An 8,512-nucleotide genomic window follows, 5' to 3' on the forward strand; every position below is an offset into this window, starting at 1 on the left:
TTTGGTTGTGTTGTGCAGGTTCCACGTTGGCGCCGGAATCTCCGGTGCTCGCGCCGCACTACATCCCGCCGCCATCAACCTTCAACGTGCTTCTTGGCTCCTCCTGGTTCGATAAACCTTGGTTTCTTTCGAGGGAAAACTTGCTGCTGTGCGCATCATACCTTCCTCTTGGGGTTGCCCAACGAACGTGTGAAATACACGCCATCAAGCATATTTTTATGGCGCCGTTGCCGGGGAGATCAAGACACGCTGCAAGGGGAGTCTCCACTTCTCAGTCTCTTTACTTTGTTTTTGTCTTGCTTTATTTTATTTACTACTTTGTTTGCTGCATTATATCAAAACACAAAAAATTAGTTGCTAGCTTTACTTTATTTGCTATCTTGTTTGTTATATCAAAAACGCAAAAAAAATTAGTTTACTTGCATTTACTTTATCTAGTTTGCTTTATTTACTGTCTTGCACTCTATATTAAAAATACAAAAAAATTTAGTTACTTTTGTTACTATGTCTAGCTCTGAACCTGTTACTTCTTCACCTGAAGAATTAGTCTTCACTTTTAAACAAGGGGACGAGGAGAGTTTTAAGGATGCTTGGTCTAGAATTTTTACTTCTTATTGTAAAACTGAACCTCAAATGACTCTAAGTTTGCTCCTTAGTAATTTTTATTTTGGTCTTAAGGTTCGCTATAGATATGCTTTGGATACTTTAGTGGGAGGAGATTTCCTCCATTGCAATGGGGATCAAGCTTTTAATGCCATAAAGAAGTTGGTTGCATCACATGATTCGACTAATAACTTTGATTCAGCCCTCACTAGCATATATAGTAGATTAAACAATCTCGAGATAAGTACATCTCGCCTGGATGATAACTATTGCCACGTTCGTAATCGTCTTGAACAAGTTTTAGTGAACTCTAAACTTTCATTGTGGGATCCTTCTGTTAAAATTGTTATCGGTGATCGAACTCTTCATGCCCTACTGTGATATTATGTATGAATTTTGCCTTATGCCTGAAAGCATTTATAAATCTTTGAAACTTTGGGGAGTCGATGAAGGAGGAGAAGAAATAACTCTCATTGATAATTCTATTATAATTCCTAAGGGAATATCTGCAGGTGTGCATACAACCATTCTTGGAAGAACAATATCCATTGATTATCTTGTTATTGAAACAGGAAAAATCATACTCGGGAGATCCCTGCTGAAACTATTGGGAGCAGTCATTGATGTGGGAGAAGGCACTCTGAAATTCACCTCTATACCAGGGGGAAATCATATATTTCCTAAACCAAAAGGAAAGAAAAACAATAAGAAAGGTAAGGGTAAAGCCCAAGGTAAGGTTGACACACCATCTCTTGATAATACTTGATATACACTTTACGCGCCTAGCTGAAAGGCGTTAAAGAAAAGCGCTTATGGGAGACAACCCATGTTTTTACTACAGTATTTTTGTTTTATATTTGTGTCTTGGAAGTTGTTTACTACTGTAGCAACCTCTCCTTATCTTAGTTTTATGTTTTGTTGTGCCAAGTAAAGTCTTTGATAGAAAAGTAAGTACTAGATTTGGATTACTGCGCAGTTCCAGATTTCTTTGCTGTCACGAATCTGGGTCTATCTCCCTGTAGGTAGCTCAGAAAATTAAGCCAATTTACGAGCATGATCCTCAGATATGTACGCAACTTTCATTCAATTTGAGCATTTTCGTTTGAGCAAGTCTGGTGGCCTAATAAAATCCATCTTTACGGACTGTTCTGTTTTGACAGATTCTGTCTTTTATTTCGCATTGCCTCTTTTGCTATGTTGGATGAATTTCTTTGATCCACTAATGTCCAGTAGCTTTATGCAATGTCCAGAAGTGTTAAGAATGATTGTGTCACCTCTGAACATGTGAATTTTTATTATGCACTAACCCTCTAATGAGTTGTTTCGAGTTTGGTGTGGAGGAAGTTTTCAAGGATCAAGAGAGGAGTATGATGCAATATGATCAAGGAGAGTGAAAGCTCTAAGCTTGGGGATGCCCCGGTGGTTCACCCCTGCATATTCTAAGAAGACTCAAGCGTCTAAGCTTGGGGATGCCCAAGGCATCCCCTTCTTCATCGACAACATTATCGAGGTTCCTCCCCTGAAACTATATTTTTATTCCGTCACATCTTATGCACTTTGCTTGGAGCGTCGGTTTGTTTTTGTTTTTGTTTTGTTTGAATAAAATGGATCCTAGCATTCACTTTATGGGAGAGAGACACGCTCCGCTGTTGCATATGGACAAATATGTCCTTAGGCTCTACTCATAGTATTCATGGCGAAGTTCTTCTTCGTTAAATTGTTATATGGTTGGAATTGGAAAATGCTACATGTAGTAACTCTAAAATGTCTTGGATAATTTGATACTTGGCAATTGTTGTGCTCATGTTTAAGCTCTTGCATCATATACTTTGCACCAATTAATGAAGAAATACTTAGAGCTTGCTAATTTGGTTTGCATATTTGGTTTCTCTAGAGTCTAGATAACATCTAGTATTGAGTTTTGAACAACAAGGAAGACGGTATGGAGTCTTATAATGTTTACCATATGTCTTTTATGTGAGTTTCTGCTGTACCGTTCATCCTTGTGTTTTTTTCAAATAACCTTGCTAGCCTAAACCTTGTATCGAGAGGGAATACTTCTCATGCATCCAAAATATTTGAGCCAACCACTATGCCATTTGTGTCCACCATACCTACCTACTACATGGTATTTATCCGCCATTCCAAAGTAAATTGCTTGAGTGCTACCTTTAAAATTCCATCATTCACCTTTGCAATATATAGCTCATGGGACAAATAGCTTAAAAACTATTGTGGTATTGAATATGTACTTATGCACTTTATCTCTTATTAAGTTGCTTGTTGTGCGATAACCATGCTTCTGGGGATGCCATCAACTATTCTTTGTTGGATATCATGTGAGTTGCTATGCATGTCCGTCTTGTACGAAGCAAGAGAGATCTACCACCTTCATGGTTGGAGCATGCATATTGTTAGAGAAGAACTTTGGGCCGCTAACTAAAGCCATGATTCATGGTGGAAGTTTCAGTTTGGACATATATCCTCAATCTCATATGAGAATAATAATTGTTGCCACATGCTTATGCATTAAAGAGGAGTCCATTATACTGTTGTCCATGTTGTCCCGGTATGGATGTCTAAGTTGAGAATAATCAAAAGCGAGAAATCTAAAATGCGAGCTTTCTCCTTAGACCTTTGTACGGGCGACATGGAGGTACCCCATTGTGACACTTGGTCAAAACATGTGCATTGCAAAGATCCGGTAGTCCAAGTTAATTAGGACAAGGTGCGGGCACTATTAGTATACTATGCATGAGACTTGCAACTTGTAAGATATAATTTACATAACTCATATGCTTTATTACTACCGTTGACAAAATTGTTTCATGTTTTCAAAATAAAAGCTCTAGCACAAATATAGCAATCGATGCTTTCCTCTTTGAAGGACTATTCTCTTTACTTTTATGTTGAGTCAGTTCACCTATTTCTCTCCACCTCAAGAAGCAAACACTTGTGTGAACTGTGCATTGATTCCTACATACTTGCATATTGTACTTGTTATATTACTCTATGTTGACTATTATCCATGAGATATACATGTTACAAGTTGAAAGCAACACGCTGAAACTTAATCTTCCTTTGTGTTGCTTCAATACCTTTACTTTGATTTATTGCTTTATGAGTTAACTCTTATGCAAGACTTATTAATACTTGTCTCAAAGTACTATTCATGAAAAGTCTTTGCTTTATGATTCACTTGTTTACTCATGTCATTACCATTGTTTTGATCGCTGCATCCACTACATATGTTTACAAATAGTATGATCAAAGTTATGATGGCATATCACTTCAGAAATTATCTTTGTTATCGTTTTACCTGCTCGGGACGAGCGAGAACTAAGCTTGGGGATGCTTGATACGTCTCCGACGTATCGATAATTTCTTATGTTCTATGCCATATTATTGATGATACCTACATGTTTTATGCACACTTTATGTCATATTCGTGCATTTTACGGAACTAACCTATTAACAAGATGCCGAAGTGCCGGTTCTCGTTTCTGCTGTTTTTGGTTTCGAAATCCTAGTAACGAAATATTCTCGGAATTGGACGAAACAAAGACCCGGGGGCCTATTTTTCCACGGAGCTTCCGGAAGACCGAAGAACATACGAAGTGGGGCCACGAGGTGGCGACACCACAAGGCAGCGCGGCTCAGGGGGCCCGCGCCGCCCTATGGTGTGGCCCCTCGTCGGGCCCCCGACTCGCCCTTCCGCCTACTTAAAGCCTCCGTCGCGAAACCCCCGATGCGAAAAACCACGATACGGAAAACCTTACCGAGACGCCGCCGCCGCCGATCCCATCTCGGGGATTCGGAGATCTCCTCCGGCACCTCGCCGGAGAGGGGATTCATCTCCCGGAGGACTCTACACCGCCATGGTCGCCTCGGAGTGATGAGTGAGTAGTTCACCCCTGGACTATGGGTCCATAGCAGTAGCTAGATGGTTGTCTTCTCCTCATTGTGCTTCATTGTTGGATCTTGTGAGCTGCCTAACATGATCAAGATCATCTATCTATAATTCTATATGTTGTGTTTGTCGGGATCCGATGGATAGAGAATACCATGTCATGTTAATTATTAAGTTATTACATATGTGTTGTTTATGATCTTGCATGCTCTCCGTTACTAGTAGAGGCTGCGGCCAAGTTTTTACTTTTAACTCCAAGAGGGAGTATTTATGCTCGATAGTGGGTTCATGCCTGCATTGACACCTGGGACGAGTGACGAAAAGTTCTAAGGTTGTGTTGTGTTATTGTCGATACGTCTCCGACGTATCGATAATTTCTTATGTTCTATGCCATATTATTGATGATACCTACATGTTTTATGCACACTTTATGTCATATTCGTGCATTTTACGGAACTAACCTATTAACAAGATGCCGAAGTGCCGGTTCCGTTTTCTGCTGTTTTTGGTTTCGAAATCCTAGTAACGAAATATTCTCGGAATTGGACGAAACAAAGACCCGGGGGCCTATTTTTCCACGGAGCTTCCGGAAGACCGAAGAACATACGAAGTGGGGCCACGAGGTGGCGACACCACAAGGCGGCGCGGCCCGGGGGGCCCGCGCCGCCCTATGGTGTGGCCCCCTCGTCGGCCCCCGACTGCTGCCCTTCCGCCTACTTAAAGCCTCCGTCGCGAAACCCACGAGGCAAAAAACCACGATACGGAAAACCTTGCGAGACGCCGCCGCCGCCGATCCCATCTCGGGGGATTATGGAGATCTCCTCCGGCACCCTGCCGGAGAGGGGATTCATCTCCCGGAGGACTCTACACCGCCATGGTCGCCTCCGGAGTGATGAGTGAGTAGTTCACCCCTGGACTATGGGTCCATAGCCGTAGCTAGATGGTTGTCTTCTCCTCATTGTGCTTCATTGTTGGATCTTGTGAGCTGCCTAACATGATCAAGATCATCTATCTGTAATTCTATATGTTGTGTTTGTCGGGATCCGATGGATAGAGAATACCATGTCATGTTAATTATCAAGTTATTACATATGTGTTGTTTATGATCTTGCATGCTCTCCGTTACTAGTAGAGGCTCTGGCCAAGTTTTTACTTTTAACTCCAAGAGGGAGTATTTATGCTCGATAGTGGGTTCATGCTGCATTGACACACGGGACGAGTGACGAAAAGTTCTAAGGTTGTGTTGTCTTGTTGCCACTAGGGATAAAACATTGGCGCTATGTCCGAGGATGTAGTTGTTGATTACATTACGCACCATACTTAATGCAATTGTCCGTTGTTAGCAACTTAATGCTGGAGGGGTTCGGATGATAACCTGAAGGTGGACTTTTTAGGCATAGATGCGGTTGGATGGCGGTCTATGTACTTTGTCGTAATGCCCAATTAAATCTCACTATACTTATCATGTCATGTATGTGCATTGTTATGCCCTCTCTATTTGTCAATTGCCCGACTGTAATTTGTTCACCCAACATGCTTTTATCTTATGGGAGAGACACCTCTAGTGAGCTGTGGACCCCGGTCCATTCTTTAATACTGAAATACAAATCTGCTGCAATACTTGTTTTTACTATTTTCTCTGCAAACAATCATCTTCCACACAATACGGTTAATCCTTTGTTACAGCAAGCCGGTGAGATTGACAACCTCACTTTTTCGTTGGGGCAAAGTACTTTGGTTGTGTTGTGCGGGTTCCACGTTGGCGCCGGAATCTCCGGTGTTGCGCCGCACTACATCCCGCCGCCATCAACCTTCAACGTGCTTCTTGGCTCCTCCTGGTTCGATAAACCTTGGTTTCTTTACGAGGGAAAACTTGCTGCTGTGCGCATCATACCTTCCTCTTGGGGTTGCCCAACGAACGTGTGAAATACACGCCATCAAGCTCTTTTTACGGCGCCGTTGCCGGGGAGATCAAGACACGCTGCAAGGGGAGTCTCCACTTCTCAATCTCTTTACTTTGTTTTTGTCTTGCTTTATTTTATTTACTACTTTGTTTGCTGCATTATATCAAAACACAAAAAAATTAGTTGCTAGGTTTACTTTATTTACTGTCTTGTTTGCTATATCAAAAACACAAAAAAATTAGTTTACTTGCATTTACTTTATCTAGTTTGCTTTATTTACTACTGCTAAAATGGCCAACCCTGAAAATACTAAGTTGTGTGACTTCACTAGCACAAATAATAATGATTTCTTATGCACACCTATTGCTCCACCTGCTACTACAGCGGAATTCTTTGAAATTAAACCTGCTTTACTAAATCTTGTTATGCGAGAGCAATTTTCCAGTGTTAGTTCTGATGATGCTGCTGCCCATCTCAATAATTTTGTTGAACTATGTGAAATGCAAAAGTATAAAGATGTAGATGGTGACACTATAAAATTAAAATTGTTTCCTTTCTCATTAAGAGGAAGAGCTAAAGATTGGTTGCTATCTCTGCCTAAGAATAGTATTGATTCATGGACTAAATGCAAGGATGCTTTTATTGGTAGATATTATCCCCCTGCTAAAATTATATCTTTGAGGAGTAGCATAATGAATTTTAAACAATTGGATAATGAACATGTTGCTCAAGCTTGGGAAAGAATGAAATCTTTGGTTAAAAATTGCCCAACCCATGGAGTGACTACTTGGATGATCATCCAAACCTTCTAGGCGAGGACTAAATTTTTCTTCGCGGAATTTATTGGATTCAGCTGCTGGAGGTACCTTTATGTCCATCACTCTTGGTGAAGCAACAAAGCTTCTTGATAATATGATGGTAAATTACTCTGAATGGCACACGGAAAGAGCTCCACAAGGTAAGAAGGTAAATTCTGTTGAAGAATCCTCTTCCTTGAATGATAAGGTTGATGCTATTATGTCTATGCTTGCAAATGATAGGACTAATGTTGATCCTAATAATGTTCCATTAGCTTCATTGGTTGCCCAAGAAGAACATGTTGATGTAAACTTCATTAAAAATAATAATTTCAACAACAATGCTTATCGGAACAATTCTAGTAATAACTATAGGCCATATCCTTATAATAATGGTAACGGTTATGCTAATTCTTATGGGAATTCTTACAACAATAATAGGAATACACCCCCTGGACTTGAAGCCATGCTTAAAGAATTTATTAGTACACAAACTGCCTTTAACAAATATGTTGAGGAAAAGCTCAATAAAATTGATATTCTTGTTTCTAGAGTTGATAGTCTTGCCTCTGATGTTGATCTTTTGAAATCGAAAGTTATGCCTAATAGGGATATTGAAAATAAAATTGTTACTACAGCAAATGCCATCCAAGTTAGAATTAATGAGAATATAAGATTAATGGCTGAAGCTGCGTGCTAGGTGGGATAGAGAAGAAAATGAAAAACTAGCTAAAAAGGAAAATGTAGCTAAAGTTTGGACTATTACCACCACTAGCAATGCTAATGATTCACATGTTGCTGCACCTCCTACTATCAATGGTAAAATAATTGGTGTTAGCAATGCTTCTACTCCTAGTGCAAAGCGCGCAAAATTACACGAAGCTGCTAAAACTGCTGAAGCTGCTTGTGATAAAACTGCTGAAATTTTTTCCAACCTTGGGGATGATAATCCCATTGCTTTAGATTGTAATGATTTAGATTTTGATGATTGCCATATCTCTGAAGTTATAAAGTTCTTACAAAAACTTGCTAAAAGTCCCAATGCTAGTGCTATAAATTTGGCTTTCACAAAACATATTACAAATGCTCTCATAAAAGCTAGAGAAGAGAAACTAAAACTTGAAACTTCTATTCCTAGAAAGGTAGAGGATGGTTGGGAGCCCATCATTAAAATGAGAGTCAAAGACTTTGATTGTAATGCCTTGTGTGATCTTGGTGCAAGTATTTACGTTATGCCTAAAAAAGTCTATGATATGCTTGACTTGCCACCATTGAAGAATTGTTATTTGGATGTTAAT

This window comes from Lolium rigidum, chromosome 7 (assembly GCF_022539505.1).
Source record: "Lolium rigidum isolate FL_2022 chromosome 7, APGP_CSIRO_Lrig_0.1, whole genome shotgun sequence".
NCBI lineage: Eukaryota > Viridiplantae > Streptophyta > Magnoliopsida > Poales > Poaceae > Lolium > Lolium rigidum.